We start from the raw sequence: 17,921 nt of genomic DNA, 5'->3' as shown, positions 1-17,921 counted from the left end.
AACCAGATCCTTTCATTCCCCCCCAAAAAATGGCAGATTATTTCAAGACACACTTTTCATTGTGGAATTATTTAACATCTGTAAAATGGATGAGTGATTCCCCTTAGAGGGCTCCCTCCTCGGCTTTGGGTTCCCTTGTGCTTTGCGTAACACACAAACATATCCACGCACTCGCACACACGCTCAGCCTTGTAAACAAAGCCAGCTGCGACGCGGACATCATTTTGTTTGAAGAACTTATTTTGCGATTCGGGGATAGGACCGAACTCCCTCGACATTTTTATATATTAGCGAATATGCTCATCCAATTCCTGTTACAGATATTAGTTGAATAATAAACGAGAGCGAGCAGACGATGAACCGGGGCACCAAAAAGTGGTCTTTTGCTTTCCAGATGGAAGTCTCAGATTTAGATCCACGTGGACTTAACGTGAGCGCCGTGACATTTTGTAAACAACAGCTGCGTCGATGCCGGCGTGGGCTTTCCCACAATCTCCCATTTTTTGGCGTTTCATTCCAAAACATGGATTTTACATGACTGTATTTTCTGGACTATAAATCACATTTTTTTTATCCCCCATAGTTCGGCTTGGCCTAGTGACTTAAGTACGACATATATACATACATATATATATATATATATATATATATATATATATATATATATATATATATATATATATATATATAATAAATATATGTGTGTGTCTGCATCGTAATCCAAGTTCATTTCAATTTTTGTTATGTTACGAGCGCGTTGCCGTGCAAAAAGTCTGATTTTAGTACTATTAAACACATTTTAGTACTATTAAACTACTAGTTATTTGTTACTTTGTTAATAGATGGCGAATTAGAACAAATAAAAATGTTTTTCCAATCCAATATCCCGTTTTTGGTGTTTTTTCAGAGGGTTGGAACCAATTAATTTGTTTTTAGTTCATTTCTATGAGAAACATTAATTTGAGTTACGAGTAAATCGACATACGGAACGAATTAAGCTCATATCTCGAGGTACAACCGTATATTATTTATTATTGAGCATTTTTTGGCAAGTGCGACTTATACTCCAGTGCGACCTACCGTCCAAAACATACGGCAGGAGCAACACAACAGACGACCAAAACATAAAAATGCGAGTTTATGAGCGTGAAATATTAAGGTTAATATTCTCCACGTGTGCTTGCGCATATGTTCTGTTTATTTCTAGCGTCTTATCGCAAATAAATGGACAGACAGTATTTCTTATGTACCTCATGACCATAGTTTATTCTATTATTACTTTACTATGAATGGTGCTTTGTCACGAATAAAGATGTTGATTGTATGGAACTAATGGACTAGAAATAGGTCAATTACATTAAATTGTAGCATAAATGCCGCTACGGGTCATGTGACGGGTGTTTTTTTGTTTTGTTTGTTTTTAATGAATGTGACATTTGTAGTTTCAATATTCAAAGTATGCGGTTTGTTTCCGTCGCTGTTAAACTGCCAGTTTGTGTTTCGCTCTTTTCAAGTTTGAGGAAACGTTTGTGAGCCAAATATAAGCGCCAAAAAAAACAACAACAAAGAAAAAACACCTAATTGTCGGTTTGACGTCGTGAGGTGGAAGATAAACTTGGCAGGAAATGCTTTTGTAAGCGGCTTGTTCCAAAATTAAATTTGCCAAATGATCGTTTTGTGTGCAAAACAGTGGAGGTAAATGTAGAAATGTGCTTTTTAATTGAAATATGTACTGTTAAAGTCTGTGTAATGCTTGTTCGTATTGCCAGCAACTTTTTTTTTTACAGTTTAGTCCCCGTTTTAGTTTGAAAGGGGCTTTTGAGAGCAATTTCCTGGAGGTTCTGCTTGTTATTTTAAAATTCAACCCTTGAAGCCCGTCATACTTAACAAAATGGAATTTGAGAGACTCGCATAAACCGTCTGCTATTGTGGTTTAAAGCGGCTTTTTTTGGGTGTAATTATTTTAGCGGGTCCATGAATGTTTTAAAGATTCAATCGCTCAAGATAGTCTGATTTATCAAGAGGAAAAATCTATTCCCCAAAACAATGCAGGTAGAACTGCTTGAGTTGTCTAAAGTGTCTCGTTTTAGTGTCATTTTGTCTCAAGTCTGTGATGTTTTAAGTAAAAAACTATTGAGCCGATGAAGCTAATTTCACCTAGCAACATGGTAGGCTTATATATGACTAGTACACCCACAAAAAAGTCGCAAGTCATGCCCAAAAACATGGGAAGACTGCTATTGTGGTCGGAAGTGGCAATTTCAGTGTAATTTTCCAACGGTTCTTTAAACATTTTAAACATTCAGCCCCTGTATCCAGTTGCACCTATCAACATGGAATTTGGTAGGCTTATATAGGACGAGTAGACCCACAAAAAAGTCTCAGGAAATCATGCCCAAAAACCTATGGGAAGACGGCTATGGTGGTCTGAAGTGACAATGTTATTGTCATTTTCTAACGGATTCTTTAGTATTTTAAAAATTCAGCCCCTGAAGCCACTTTCAGCTATCAACATGGAATTAGGTAGGCTTATATAGGACGACTAGACCTACAAAAAAGTCTCAGGAAGTCATGCCCCAAAAGATATGGGAAGACTGCTACTGTGGTCTGAAATGGGCGATGTTAGTTTCAGTTTTTTGTAGCGGGTTCTAAACTATTTTAAAAATTCAGCCCCTGAAGCCAGTTGCACCTATCATCATGGAATTTGGTAGGCTTAAATAGGACGAGTAGACCCACAAAAAAGTCTCAGGAAGTCATGCCCCAAAAGATATGGGAAGACTGCTATTGTGGTCTGAGTGACAATGTTATTGTCATTTTCGAGCGGGTCCTTAAGTACTTAAAAAATTCAGCCCCTCAAGCCACTTTCAGCTATCAACACAGAATTTGGTAGAGTTATAGAACGTGAAAAAACCTACAAAAAAGTCTCAGGAAGTCATGCCCAAAAACGTACGGGAACTCTGCTTTTGTGGTGTAAAGTGACCGTTTTTTTTGTCATTTTGTAGGAGTTCAGGGACTTAAAATTTAATTTAATTTTATTTTTTAAGTACATTTTTTGGGGGGTGCCTATAAAATGGGTTTCACTAAACAACGTTGGGTTCTATCATGAGTAGACCCAGAAAAAAATACACAAAATACACAGGAAATCTGCCATTGTGCTTCAAAGTAGCCATTTACAAAAGTTCTTGACAAAATGACTCCCGTATTAAAACTTCTCATTAAGACCAAAAATTATCTTAATAAACTGCCCGCCATTGACGGTGCCAGACGCCGAATGAATCCTTCGGACCGGGAGTTGCGGCGAATCGGACGCCCGCGGCCGTCGGCGCCACCGAAAGCTAAACATGCCTTCTTCAACGGTCCGTCGCTTTACTATGAAGTGTCTATTTAAAGCCCGTGTATTTCCAAAGAGTCATGCGGCGGTAAACGATTAGAAAGTGTCGCTTCGCCTTCATCGCGGCTAATTGGATTGAGCGGCGCCCACTCGTTGTCCCACATTTATCCATTGACGCTGCGTTTAAGGCGCTTAATGTGATATCACGGGACCGAGGCGTAATCTGCTAAATCCAAAAGGATGTCGGAGGAGCGGTCGAGGTGGGCCGGCTCTCGAACCGCGGTCGCAACCTGGCCAAAAAGTTGGACGCGAGACGGGAGGGAAGCGGCTTCTCTTGGCGAATTGCACCCGGCCGCTTAGAAATGTGCACGAATGGCGCCGTGTACGCGCTTGACCTAGAAAAGGCTGCCTGTGCAGCTGCAAGTTGGATTTTCATAATGAAAGCGAGCTAGCGAGCGAGCGAGCGTGTGTGTGTGTGAGGGATTTAAAAAAAAAAAAACTTTATTTAACCAGATAGAACCCATTCGCAAGGGTCACATTCATGCTTACACTTATAGCTAGGGATAATTTAGAGTGTTAGCTGCACCAGCTAGCCTAGCGTGCATGTTCGGGTTGTTTTTTTTGGAATGTGGGAGGAAACCGGAGCACTCGAAGAAAACCCATGTAAGTGTAGTAGAAAAAATGCAAACTCCACACAGGAGGACCGACATGGGTTCTAACCTAGGACCTCAAAACTGTGAGGCCGACAAGCTAACCACCTATCCGCTGGGCCGGTTTGCCTGCATTTCATTCATTAATGGTTGAAAATGAATACCGTATTTTCCGTGTATAAGTGTATAAAATTGCCTTAAAATCGTTGAATTTTACAATTTCTCGCGTATAAGCCGCCCCTTAAAACTGCCTTAAAATCGTTGAATTTTACAATTTCCCGCGTATAAGCCCCCTCCTAATTCACATTTTCACCTCCATATTCATGATTTTAATAGGAGTACAAATGTGTTACTTTGAAGGGAAAATCTTAAGAAAAATCATTGAATTCTGAGATACTGTATGAATCAAAAGCACATTATTAGGGCCAATATCACAAGAAAAAAACTGAAAATAACCACAAATAGTAAATGTTAATTTGCCGACATGTACTGGTTTTTGGATAACTATCACCCTTTTATTTTTATTTTTTAAGTGATTGGCCGGAGAAAAAAATAAAATATTTACTATACAAGTCCTACCTGAGTAGAAGGCTCACGCAAACTACGAAAAATGTGTGACTTATATATAGATTTTTTTCATGAATCCTAACTTTCTGGGATTTTTTTTTCTATCAGGGCAGGTGAAAAAATAAAACACCGTATTTTATCGCATATTAGCCGCCCCTGCCCATAAGCCACACCCTTAAAATTGCCTAAAAATCGTTGAATTTTACAATTTCTCGCGTATAAGCCACCCCCTTACCCACAATTTTCACCTCCATATCCACGATTTGAATAGCGAGTACAAACATGTTAATTTGAAGGGAAAATCTTTAAAAAAAATCACCACACATGGTATTTCTGAGATACTGTATGAATCAAAAGCACATTATAAGGGTCAACATCATAAGGAAGTTAGTCATTTCTTACTGCAAAACAGAAAATAACCAACAAATAATAAATGTTAATTTCCCGACATCTACTGGTGAGAAAGAGTATAGCAACGCTGTAAGTCTTGTGCGCATATAAGCCGTACCCTTGATTCAGTCATCATTTTTTAGTTACAGATGCGGCTTATATTCGAGAAAATACGGTACATTAAGAGTCATTCGTTCAGTTTCCATTGCACTTAGCTTACAAAATTGGTTCGCAGGGGTGCTAGAGGCTAGCTGAACGTCCAATTCATTTGGAAGTGAATTTTGTATTTTTTTTCCTGTTAATTTGAGCAATTCTTACGTTAGGCATACATTTGTAAAATGGTTTTAAAAAATTACTGCCATTAAAAAAATGAATTAATTCACATAACGTGCACGTAAAGTTAAAATATCTTCTAAACAAGACATGCCATTGACATGACTATTTGTTTTTAAACAATTCTGACGAATTAAAACAACAATAACAATAGAAAGACTTCATAACAAAAATATGTCGGTTTAAATTCTTTACTTTGTGTCAATCATCTATGTTTTCAGACGTGCTATTATTAAAACGAGCATGTTTTCAAATCACAAAATCATCACTGCCAACCCTCCCAGTTCAAATATCCTCATGGACAGCAGCCAATAAGGTGCGACCGTATTTCCAGAACAACAGAACAATGCAACATGTCATTAAAAATTCACATTAATACCAATAAATACCATACTCTATATTTTTATCCCATTTTCTTGGAATCCTTCAACCCGACAAATTCAACTAAACGCGCTAGATTCCAACGGCGATGATTTCCGCTTAATTGGGCGGTTGTCATTTCTGCCGTTTTTACGAGCAAAGTCGTGAAAATAAAGCGGCGATTAATCAGTAAATAAAAGCGGCGTGCTTTCCAGCCCTGGTGGACGGCGAGCGCCGGCGTTTATCAGCGTCTGCAGCCTTTTCAATAAAGCCCTTGTTATATTTAGACACTTTATAGCCCTACCTGCCCGTAAACAGGAAGCGTGGCAGATTACGGCCAACCATCTGGACATTAATACACAATGAAGAGGCAAAAAGCCGTTTCCCTCGACCTGTTATTCATTTGCCACCGCCGATGACACGCATTTGCATCCAAAACGGCGCTCTGATTCGCACATTTTCACCGTCCTCGCCGCCTAATTTCTGGCGTCTGGCGCCCGATTGCCGTTAATCCGGTTTTTGGCATGACGCCCGAGACGAGTGGTGACCTTTAGTTTTTAAAAATAGCCAATACAATGAGAGGAATGCGGAAAATAGACATGTTATGCTACTAGCAAAGCTTTAAGGATTTTAGCAGCATGTTTTCTTGGAAGATTTTTTTGGCAGATTTAATTTTTTAGGTGGAGATTTTATGGGACATTTGCAATCGTTTTTTTGTGTTTAATGAGATTTGTGGGAATTCAGATTTGTTTTATTTTTTGTTGGCCATGGAATTTGAGTTACAATTTGGTAGTTGACACTTTATCAGGCAGATTTTTTTTGTCAGTTTAGATCGGGGGTGTCAGACTCGGGTTGGTTCGCGGGCCTCGATTTCACATGGGCCGGACCATTTTAGATATAATATTTAGTTGTTTTTTTAAAATAAATGGATTAAAAGAACTGGATTAAAAGCCCTGAATATTCCGTTTTTTATAGATCTAAAACAATGTTTATTTTAGCTTTTTTTTTGCTATATTTTTAGTTTTTACAAAATGATTTTTGAACTACAAACACAGAAAAATGGATGAAAAAATGACTGATTGATTAAAAAGGGGTAAAATCAGGAAATGTAATATACATCGGACCATTTTAGATAGAATATTTAGATATTTTTTTTATAAATGGATTAAAAGAACTGGAGTAAAAGCCCTGAATATTCCATTTTTTATAGATCTGAAACAATGTTTATTTGAGCTTTTTTTATATATTTTTAGATTTTACAAAATGATTTTTGAACTAAAAACACAGAAAAAAAGTGATTAAAAATGACAATTATTGATTTAAAAGGGGGAAAATCAGGAAATTTAATCTACATCTATACTCTTCATTTTAGTTTGATCCTAAAACAGAAAGTCAGCACTCATGATTTACTTTCCCGGGCCACACAAAATGATGCGGCGGGCCAGATTTGGCCCCCGGGCCGCCACTTTGACACGTGCTCTAGAGGTTTTCAAAGGTTGAAAATCTTTTTCTCCCGCGGAAACTTGGTCAAATTCCCACCCCGGCACGTATTTGCTCGGGCCTTCGGCGCCGCGTTTCAACGGCGTCTTTGTGGAAAATCCCCACGTTATCGTTCATTCGAGCCGGGGGCGGGGCCCGGAGATAGGGCAACGACAAGATTGCGGCGAAAGCTTCGTACGTGCGCGTCTGCGGCGGCGCAACACGAGCCGACACATGACTGCGAGAGCCCCGGGCGAGAGGCCAAGGACGCGGGAGTCAGATGACGGCGGGCGCGGAACGCTTTCAACTCCCCCTGCGTACGCGCCAGCGTACGGACGTGCTACAGTAGCGCTAACGCTAAACCTGGCCGTTGGACACAGAGCGTACTGTTTGCGATGATGTCACGCCGGCCGACGCCGGTGTTTCCCGAAGTTTGTGACGTAAAAATGACCACGGTCGTAAACGGCCGATTTGACGGCCGGGAACGACGACGCGGAGCCTTTTTCAAGTCTGCTCCGACACGTTCGCGGTTTCCCTGCGGGAGAATGTCGAAAAGGGCGTCCGGGAACGCGACACCTCGTTAAAGATGCGTCGTTAAAGTGTGGGAGGCACCCAAGCAAAAGTTAACCTGGCGGAACGCGTCTTAGTTTTTGAGAGGAGTTCGTTAATTGAGGAGGTGACTTTGGTCTGCATTTTTATTTCTTTTATTTTATTATTTTTCTATGGCCCATTTTTATTTTATTATTTTTCTATGGCCCATTTTTATTTTATTATTTTTCTATGGCCCGTTTTTATTTTATTATTTTTCTATGGCCCATTTTTATTTTTATTATTTTTCTATGGCCCATTTTTATTTATTTATTTCATTTATTATTTTTCTATGGCCCATTTTTATTTATTTATTTTATTTATTATTTTTCTATGGCCCATTTTTATTTATTTATTTTATTATTTTTCTATGGGCAATTTTAATTTTTTTATTTTTAAGGCCCATTTTTATTTATTTATTTTATTATTTTTATATGGCTTATTTTTATTTTATTATTTTATTATTTTTCTGTCCCATTTTTATTATTTTATTTTATTTTTCTATTGCCCATTTGAATTTTTTTTATTTTGGCCCATTTTTATTTTTTTTATTTTATTATTTTTCTACGGCCCATTTTTATTTTTTTATTATTATTATTTTCTATGGCCCATTTTTATTTTATTATTTTTCTATGGCCTTTTAAGGGATGGACTTTGAATTTTGTTGTATTTGTACAATTAATATTCGATTTAATAACGATTGTGTTCTCCAGAAGAGGTTTGAGCTTTGACCAATGTTTCAATTTTTTTTTTTTTATAGTTTAGTTTGATCAAGTTTCAATTTTTTTTCAATAACTTTCGAGGGGAATTTGTGATTTTTTATCAGCTCGTATTTTATTGGATTGGATTGGATAATCCCATTTTTTTATTATTATTTATTGATTTTTTTTTGTATTTTATTGACATTGAGAGGTATCTAATCCATATGAAGTGGAATGAATTTATAAAACTACAATTAAACATTGTTCTGTATACACCACCACGGATTAACCAGGAAAAATGATGACATTTCTTGGAAATAGAACTAAAACCCCCGCCACAACAATAAAACTAAACGGATTAAAATGCTGCAAAATGGGTTTAAAAATGTATTTTTACACGGGTTGGGACTCACTCAACTCCAAAGGATCAAATTTAGTCACCCTTTGACCTTTAAATTGGCTTTTTTTGTAGTTTCAAGTGAATATTTCTGTATTTTTGTCTTAAAATTGCCGTTAAAATTCAAGATCAAGTGAACATGAAAATCGTATTTTGGCCCAAAAATGTCTCAATCTTGAAATGATCTTTATTTTGCTTTCCCCCACAAAAAATAATAATACAGTAATCCCTCGAATATCGCGGCTTCACTACTAATCGCAGATTTTTTTTCTGGGGCAATTTTTTTTTATAATTTTTTTTGTGTAAGCTCATAAAAATCTGAAAATCCACGCTGAAACTTCACGTTTTTTTGTTTATCGCGGCCATGTCTGGTCTACATTAACTGCAATAATCAATTTTATCCCCAAAATACGGCATCTCCCGCCACTATTCGCAAAAGTATTCCTTCTTTTCTCTCGATAAACATCAAATTGTTTGTCTCTTACGCCGAATGCTAGCACGCTAATTGAATATCGGCTCCCAGCTCTCGTTAGAAAAGGTTCCAAATCCAATCAAATGTTTTTTTTTTGTCACGTTTCCTAGTAAACTCTCGCGGGGACACGGCGTCCGTATTTTGCGTCCAGCGGTTCTCCCTTTTGGCGCTATTTTTTTTTTCTCTTTTCAGTCAAAGCTAATAGCGTCATGTCCCCCAGCAGGTGCTGCATTGTTCATCCGCTGGCCATCTGGGCCCGTAATCCTTCAGAGGTGAACAAACTGAATTTGAAAAAGGTCAACGCGCAGACACATTTAGCTTAACTGGGCTTCTCCGCCGCGTTTGCCCTCCAACTTTCTTTTTCGAGCGCGTGTCGTGTTTGCTTGCCGACTCGCAATCTTTAGCGGCGACCTTTTGCGAAAGGGATGTCGTGGTGTTACGGCGAGGGGCCAGATGAGGGTCAACTAGTCTTCGTTATCCCGTTGTTACGTTCTACGTTATTTTTGTACTTCAATGCATGGTTGGATTTTGGAGTGTACTCGAATTATTTTCGGTATAAAAATTGAATTTGGCGTTCAAAAAGTTTTTTTTTCAAACTTGGGTCTTGCAAAAGAGGGGTCGTCTTATATTCGGGATCCTCTTATATACGGAAATAGTGTGTTTTTCAGGTTTTTTGGGGGGGGATTTATTTTAATAAAGACTACAGTTTATAGGACAAATTCAGATGGGAGGGTTTAACTCTGGACGCACGCACGCCTTGCTCGCTTGACGTACTTTCATGGGCGCCGTCGTTCGCTCGGCAGGCGGCGCCGAGCGAGCGCTTGTCGAGCGAACGTGCGGAATGTGCGACGGCGCCGCTAACGGGCCGTAGCGCTTCATCTTCTTTAGGTCTCGGTGGGTTTTTTCACCAGTCCGCGACTTCGGCTGTTAAGTAGGTAAATAATAAACACCCCCGACGCGGCGGCTAACTTTAGCCGTGGCTACGTCCCTGTGACGGGTTGAGGATGCTAGTATCTTTTTGTTGAAGCGCTCATTAGAAATGTGCAATGAGAAAATATTAGGTTTAATATTGGTCATTAGCAAAGTTTCTCAAATATTTGGTTTTAGTTTTTGGGTGGCATAGGTGGAAAAATAGATGGTTTATGTCCCAGAAAGGAATTTGGGCCCCACAGGACCAGGATCAGTTAAAAAAAAAAGGTTTTAATTTAACAAAATATTTTCTTAAGTATTAAGTCATTGGCGAATGGTGGCTCGCAAACCCCAGTCAAACTGCATTGGATATCTATAAGCATGAAATATTTAAGGGATACAAAAAAATTAAAATAATCTGGAGTAATTTCCCCCCAAAAATACATATACAATACTCTACTATATATTTACAGGGAGCTTAAAAGTAAAGGCATAACATAGGTACGGTAGCAGCTAGCACAACATAGGTACGCTAGCTGGTAGCATAACATAGCTATATGTATATATATATATATATATATATATATATATATATATATGTATACATATATTTCAGCAACATGTTTATTTATTTATATATTTATTTATTTATTAACTTATTTATGACCTATTTATTCATGTCTAAAATGTCTTTTCCTGTCTGTATTCTCACCCTCTTGCTACTATGACAATGAAATTACCCGAATACTGGATGAATAAAGTTTTCTAATCTAATATAACGGCTATCATAACATAGGTACGCTAGCGGATAGCATAACATTCCACCTTATCAAACGAGGCGTCCAATCTACTGACAAAAAACTGAAAATATACCCGCCAATGAGACTGCGCCCTATCACACGGTGCGTTTTATAGGTGTGGAAATACGGTACTCATTTAACTTAATGGCTGCCAACGATGACGCTAGGCGTCCAATTATGAGTGGGAAGGGCGGTGGCACGTTGGTTTCACAAAACAGAGCCGCATTGAGCATTGCCAGATGAACTTTAAAGTCGAACCTCGGGGCGTACTTTACTGAATTCGTTCGCTAAGATGTCATTGGGCCAGAGTCCTTTTTTTGTCACATAAATCCCCCCAAAAAGCGCAAAAAGCAGTTTTAATTTCGTTTGACTGTCAGTGAAAAGGAAGAATCAGTCGCTTACCGGAAATCATGTTGGTAGAAGGTTGGCTCCTTTTCGCTCCGTGCCCTCGTCCATTTAGCTTCATTGCCGCGGCGGCTAGCTTTTTTGTGGTTTCTTTTCTTGCCTGAAATGAAAAAAAAAACAAGGTTCATACAGGTTGTGTCGGAAATTGCTCTGACACAAACTTATAAGGCTCCATTTTTCTTTTTGGTCTGACCAAGCGACAAAACCTGAATTGAGAAGACATTTTGAGCGAAAAATGTTATTGAAGACAGACAAACAAGTGACAAATGATGCGTAGGTTTTTAGGGGGTGGCTAAACTGCAGTAGAATATAGCAGTTTTAGATTGTTAGCATGAAGGCTAGCTGCTGTAGTGAGGGAATTGAAATAATCAACTGGCTAGCGTCACTAAAATTGCAGCAGCAAAAATTCCCTGATTTAAATGATTCCTTTTTCAATTAGCGTACTTGGTAGTAGAATTGAGGGTCGTAAAAATAAGATATTTAGAAGTCAATACATCCAATTTTGAATTTCCTCCCCTAATTTACTTCCGTATTCCAACACTCTCCGCCCTCTCCAGGAATCCTCACCATTTTTATCACGCCGTCGGTTTCAACTATGCAGAGGCATAACATTACAAAAGTAGTCATTGTACAATTTCAATAGCGATTGGAGTCTCGGGCATTTATTTTTGAATCCTCCTTGAGAATATTATATCATAAAATTAGGCGACGGTGGGATTTAATTCAGACTTCATTTCTGGTCGGAGAGGTCGCCGGTGTGAACAAAGGAAGATGTTTTCGGGGGAAGAGAGCGCCGAAGTGGCTCAGGTCAGGACTGATCCCTTTGGCGGTAATCTCCCTCTCCAGGGATTTGTCCCGCCGGAGACCTGTAAGCTCTCCGAGGTGGCCTGTTGCGCGGATTCAATCGCACGGTCGCCGTGCGGGTGGAATCATTAAAAAGGCAGCCGGCCGGTGACCACTGCTTATCAACATTGGTTTACCAATATGGCCGTCAATTCGAATTTTCGGGTGGCCAAGTACGTGCATTGCAACGGCTCCGATATTGGTAGTCAATAAAAAATGCATGAAATAGCATTAATATAGGTCAAATGAATCAATAAATGGAAAATAAAATAGCTACAGTACCAACTTGCAATATACAGGTTATTTTTGGTAAATAAACAATGCAGTACTACAGCTCAAAAAGTCAATAATTGAATTCAATGCTTTTTATTGTCATTATACAAGTATAATGAGATTTAAAGCTTCACCACAAAGTGCACAAATAACAGCAAACAAATAATCAAGAATTACTAAATAAATAAGTTGTCACAACATAAGTAGCGAAGTGCACAAATAGATAAATTAATAAATTAGTCAACATAATAAATAAGCAGTAGTCAACATAAAAAATAAGTACTAGTCAACATAATAAATAAGCAGTAGTCAACATAAAAAAATAAGTAGTATTCAACATAATAAATAAGTACTAGTCAACATGATAAATAAGCAGTAGTCAACATAATAAATAAGCAGTAGTCAACATAATAAAGAAGTAGTAGTCAACATAATAAATAAGTAGTAGTCAACATACTAAATAAGTAGTAATCAACATAATAAATATGTAGTAGTTAATATAATAAATAAGTAGTAGTCAACATAATAAATAAGTAGTAGTCAACATAATAATAAGTAGTAATCAACATAATAAATATGTAGTAGTCAATATAATAAATAAGTAGTAGTCAACATAATAAATAAGTAGTAGTCAACTTAATAAGTAGTAGTCAATATAATAAATATGTAGTAGTCAACATAATAAGTAGTAGTTAAGATAATAAATAAGTAGTAGTCAACATAATAATAAGTAGTCAACATAAAAAATAAGTAGTCAACATAATAAATGAGTAGTAGTCAACAGAATAAATAAGTAGTAAACATAATAAGTAGTCAACATAATGAATAAGTAGTAGTCAACAAAATAAATAAGTAGAAGTCAACATAATAAGTAGTAATCAACATAATGAATAAGTAGTAGTCAACATGATAAATAAGTAGTAAGCATAATAAATTAGTAGATGTCAGCAAACATTTGTCGATTGGCTCCTCCCATTCAAATTTGGACGTGCGCTAGCGCCGTCAAGGGCACCGCAAGATTTAAACGTGCGGATAAAAAGTCGCAACCCGTAGAGCGAAGCCCCTCCCCGTTTTTGTTGACAGACCAAACAGTCTAGTCTTTGTACGACCGGCGCAACAATCCCGGCGAAGGGCCGTTTGAGGAAAGGTCAGGCGGAGTTCGCGGACGCCAACAATGACATCACGTGGCCATTTCTGACTTCCCTCCCTGCGAATGAGCAAAGCTAGAAAGGAAGGAAGGAAGGAAGGAAGGAAGTGAGCGGCAATGTCACCTAGGCGGAGTCTCGCCTTTCGGTGAGGCGTCGTGCCAGGGTCACCTTGGCGAGGGTAAACAAATCCCCCCCCGAGGCGCCCGCTCTCTCTCTCTCGTACGCCCGCCCGCGCCGTGCTGAGTGGGCGTCGACTGAAATGTTTAGACTGGCTTATGTAAGCGCTACCTTCACTTTGCCAACAGGCAAAGTGGAGGACTGTATAAATAGACTGGGAGAGAGATGCTACTAGCATGTGTTCAGGTGTTTCAATATTGCAGTTGTGCTACTGGAAAGCTAAGGAGTGACGCTAAAAATGCGGGTTTAGGCTCGCGGTTTTAACATTTGGAGGAGGCCTGTTGTTTTCTAAGTGTTATTGGGTTTTTTTTGGCTAAAGTGAAATTGCACGGAAGATTAGGCCCACTTCAGACGGGATTCGAACTTTAAAATGAGAATTCTGGCGAACAAATTTTGCAATGACAATCTTTGAAAGTATTTTTTTTAAAGTCAGAATTCTAAGACTGGTTAAGATGCATTATTATAATTATTCATTATCGACCGGAGTACCCGCAAAAAAGCCACGCAGGCACAGGGAGGAAATGCAAATTCCACAATTCTGCATCTCAGAACTGTGAGCCGGGTGCACAAAACACTTCTCCACCGTGCTAACTTTTGTCATGTTACTAAAATATGAATATACATTAACACAAAATGAGTTCATATGCAGTTGGAATAATTAAATACCTAAATTAATCAGGGCTAGCGGATGAGTGGTTAGCATGCCGGCCTCACAGCTATGGGGTCGTGGTTCGATTCCAGGTGGATCATCACTGTCTGTTTTCTTTGTGGGGGTTTTCTGGGTACTTGGGTTTCCTCCCTTATCCCAAAACCATGCATGCTAAGCTAGCTAGTTGGACAGTCTTAAATTGCCCAACCCTAGCGATGATTGGTCGTCTCCTGCCCTGTGATTTGGCTGACCACCAGTTCACTCTGAATTAACTCATGATTTAGCCAAACACGCGTAATGTCCTTAATTTTAAAGCGTCAAATTCATTTTTCTGGATTTCCTCGAAATAGCTTTGGCCTTTTTTTCCCTACCAGATATAAAAAAAACATAAATTTCCTACGACTGCAATATTTAACAAGGAGCATCTTGTAAGATGAAGCTTATGAAAAAGAATCCAATGACCCTGGTGGGTTTCCGCGTACTCTCGCCCGTGTCAGAATGAGAAACGAGAACGTGGAAAAGGCCCTCGAAGGAGAGCGGCTAATCTCCGCCGACAGATGCGGCGAGTCAAAAAGTCACAGTGGCGACGAGTGCGAGATAACGTCGTAACAGGTGAATAATGAGCCGTGAGGTGGCGGTGGCGGTGGCGGCGGTCAGCTACGCTCACGTGTCGGCGAGGACCTCGCCGACCCGCGTAAGCACATTAGCAAGCCCGCCGCATTTGTAAACAAAGAGCTGGAGAGCGCCGCGGGGGACGGCCACCAGTCGATTGTACGCGCCTTCAAAATGGCCGTGTTTTTAAAAATAAAAATGTTTACGATGGCACCAAAAGTCCAGTGAAACTTTCTGGTGTCATTTTTAATAAAGTTCGCAAAACCCGTCAGATGAAATTTACCGGCGGGGTTAAATAGTATGGCTTGCTGGTCAATTTTTAATGAGTTTTTTGGTGGGTTGTTTAAGTAGGAATTTGTTCATCTTGTTTGGGGGAAATTGGTGGATTTTGGGGGGAATTTTTTCAAGGGTTGTTATGGTTTTGCCAAACAAAAATGCTGCTTTAAACTCAAAAGTTAGATTACATGAATATTTTTTGTTCTTTTTGGGGGTGTCCAAAAATCATGATTGTTGGCAAAATTAAATTGGAGCCTGTTAGCGTTAATTGCATTTTTGGGAATTTTCCAAGAGTTTTTGGCATGGAATTTGCCAAACAATTATGCTGCTTTAAACTTCAAAAGTCAGATTTCCTGAATATTTTTTGTTCTTTTTGGGCGTGTCCACGTATGATGGACAAGTCCACAAAAAATCATGTTTGTGGGCAAAATTAAATTGAAGGCTCTGAGTGTTAATTGCATTTTTGGGGAATTTTCCAAGAGTTGTTGTCATGGAATTCGCCAAACAAAAATGCTGCCTTAGACTCAAAAGTCAGATTTCCTGAATATTTTTTGGTTCTTTTTGGATGGACAAGTGCACCAAAAAAATCATTGTCATTTGTGGACAAAATTAAATTGAAGCTTGTTAGCATTTTTGGGGAATTTGCAAGAGTTGTTGTCATGGAATTCCCCAAACAAAAATACTGTCTTAAACTCAAAAGTCAGATTTCCTGAATATTTTTTTTGTTCTTTTTGGGTGTGTCCGCTTATGACGGACAAGTCCACCAAAAACCATGTTTGTTGACAAACTTAAACTGGAGCCAGTGGCTAACTTTTAAAAGACCAAAAGCTATTGTTTGTGCAACTGTTTCCCACAAAGCTTTATTTCATACTAAATTAAAAAAAATCCTGTAAAATTTCCCGGCTTTTTAGACTTTTAAATTTGTCCGCTTACAGCGTGTCCACCCGAAAAAAACCCTCACTAAAACTGAAGTCTTGAGCAAATATTTTCAAGGACCTTCCAGCCTGCTCGATAATCAAAATAGCCGACTTCCTGTTTACCTCCAAAAATACTTTAAACCGCAAAAAACGGCAGTAAAGAATCATTTTACCATCGACGGCGCGGGACGTCCAATCCGTTTTGGACGGGGAGGGCCGAAAACTAGAAAAAAATTGAGTATAATGGAGTGCGGAATACCATCGGGATTTCCTATTTTCTCCCGGCTGGCCGACAACGAGAAGAAAAAGCTGGAGGATAAGTTACGTGGCGGCCATCTTTGTATTACGGCCGGGCTTTTGCGTCTATTATTATCTGGCGTGCAAGCAGCCCCGCCGGTCTGAAGAGCGACGGAGAAAAAAAAGAAGGGGCCTTGTGTACTCGCGCCGGTCGGGGGAAATAAACATCAGCTACACCAGTTAGCGCTCTTTGTGTGTTATCTTTAAGAGATGAAAGGACTCGGGAAAACAATGAAGAGGCCGCCCTGGGCTTTTCTGCGGGTGAAGGAGGAAAATATAGTAAATGGAAGGAAGAAAGGAGGAGGCTTTTTCATCCGTGTACTTGGTCCTGTCGCGAAAAACGACATAAATGGAAAGAAAAAGGGCGCTTGGAGTTGGTAATGTGGCGTTTTTGGGTTAAATTTTTCATATCGGGAGGATTTTGGGGGTATTTTTAGGGGTTTACAGGAGTTGATAAATAAGGAAATTTAGTAGGGAAAAGCTGCGTGAGAATACAGACACAGAAAAAGACATTTTAGACATAAATAAATAGGTTATGTTATTTAAAAAATAATATTAAACATTTTTGTGCTTAGTTAGGAAATTTAGTAGGGAAAAGTAGGGTGAGAATACAGACACAGACACAGGAAAAGACATTTTAGACATGAATAAATAGGTCATGTTATCTAAAAAAATTATATTAAACATTATTTGTGCTTAGTTAGGAAATTTGGTAGGGAAAAGCAGGGTGAGAATACAGACACAGACGCAGGAAAATACATTTTAGACATAAATAAATAGGTCATGTTATTTTAAAAAATAATATTAAACATTATTTGTGCTTAGAGGTAAAGCAGTGTGGCATAAGTTATTGTATTGTATTTTTTAATATACATTTATAATGAAGATTTCATTTTATATGTGAGCAAATGTTTTGGGAGTTTTTGGCTAAAATGTCTGCAAAATCTGAAATGTATGGATGATTTTTGTGATATTTTCAGGGGTTAGAGTTGAACATGAGTATGTAAATATGGAAATTTAGTAGGGAAAAGCATTTTAGACAGAAATTTGTTAGCAGGGGGCTGGACAGGTCAAAATGTACATTTGCTGGAAACCTCTCAGTTACCTTTACCTATTCTTTAGTGTATTATTTAGATTAAATAATTTTATTCATCCCGTATTTGGGAAATTTCACTGTCACAGTAGCAAGAGGGTGAGAATACAGACACAGAAAATTACAATTTAGACATAAATAAATAGGTAATGTTATTTTCAAAAAATAATATGACACATTATTTGTGTACGACTCGTACGGTGTTTGTAAGGTTTTTGGGGGTTTGTAAGGGGAATCATAATCATTTATAAGGG

The 17,921-nt window shown here is 38.5% G+C and overlaps 1 protein-coding gene and 1 long non-coding RNA gene across 2 annotated transcripts in view; one reads left to right on the top strand and one right to left on the bottom strand.

Annotated features, from left to right (window-relative positions):
- Positions 1-17,921, top strand: part of nr3c2 (nuclear receptor subfamily 3, group C, member 2) — a 56,990-nt gene that overhangs the window by 16,660 nt on the left and 22,409 nt on the right. The gene's annotated exons all lie outside the window — the stretch shown is intronic.
- Positions 1-17,921, bottom strand: part of LOC144078074 (uncharacterized) — a 60,594-nt gene that overhangs the window by 30,524 nt on the left and 12,149 nt on the right. Inside the window, exon 2 of the long non-coding RNA XR_013301163.1 lies at positions 11,380-11,482. This is a non-coding gene — a long non-coding RNA (uncharacterized LOC144078074). The remainder of the gene's footprint in view (positions 1-11,379; positions 11,483-17,921) is intronic.

This window comes from Stigmatopora argus, chromosome 7 (assembly GCF_051989625.1).
Source record: "Stigmatopora argus isolate UIUO_Sarg chromosome 7, RoL_Sarg_1.0, whole genome shotgun sequence".
Taxonomy (NCBI): domain Eukaryota; kingdom Metazoa; phylum Chordata; class Actinopteri; order Syngnathiformes; family Syngnathidae; genus Stigmatopora; species Stigmatopora argus.
This window is presented reverse-complemented; position numbering and strand designations above follow the sequence as displayed.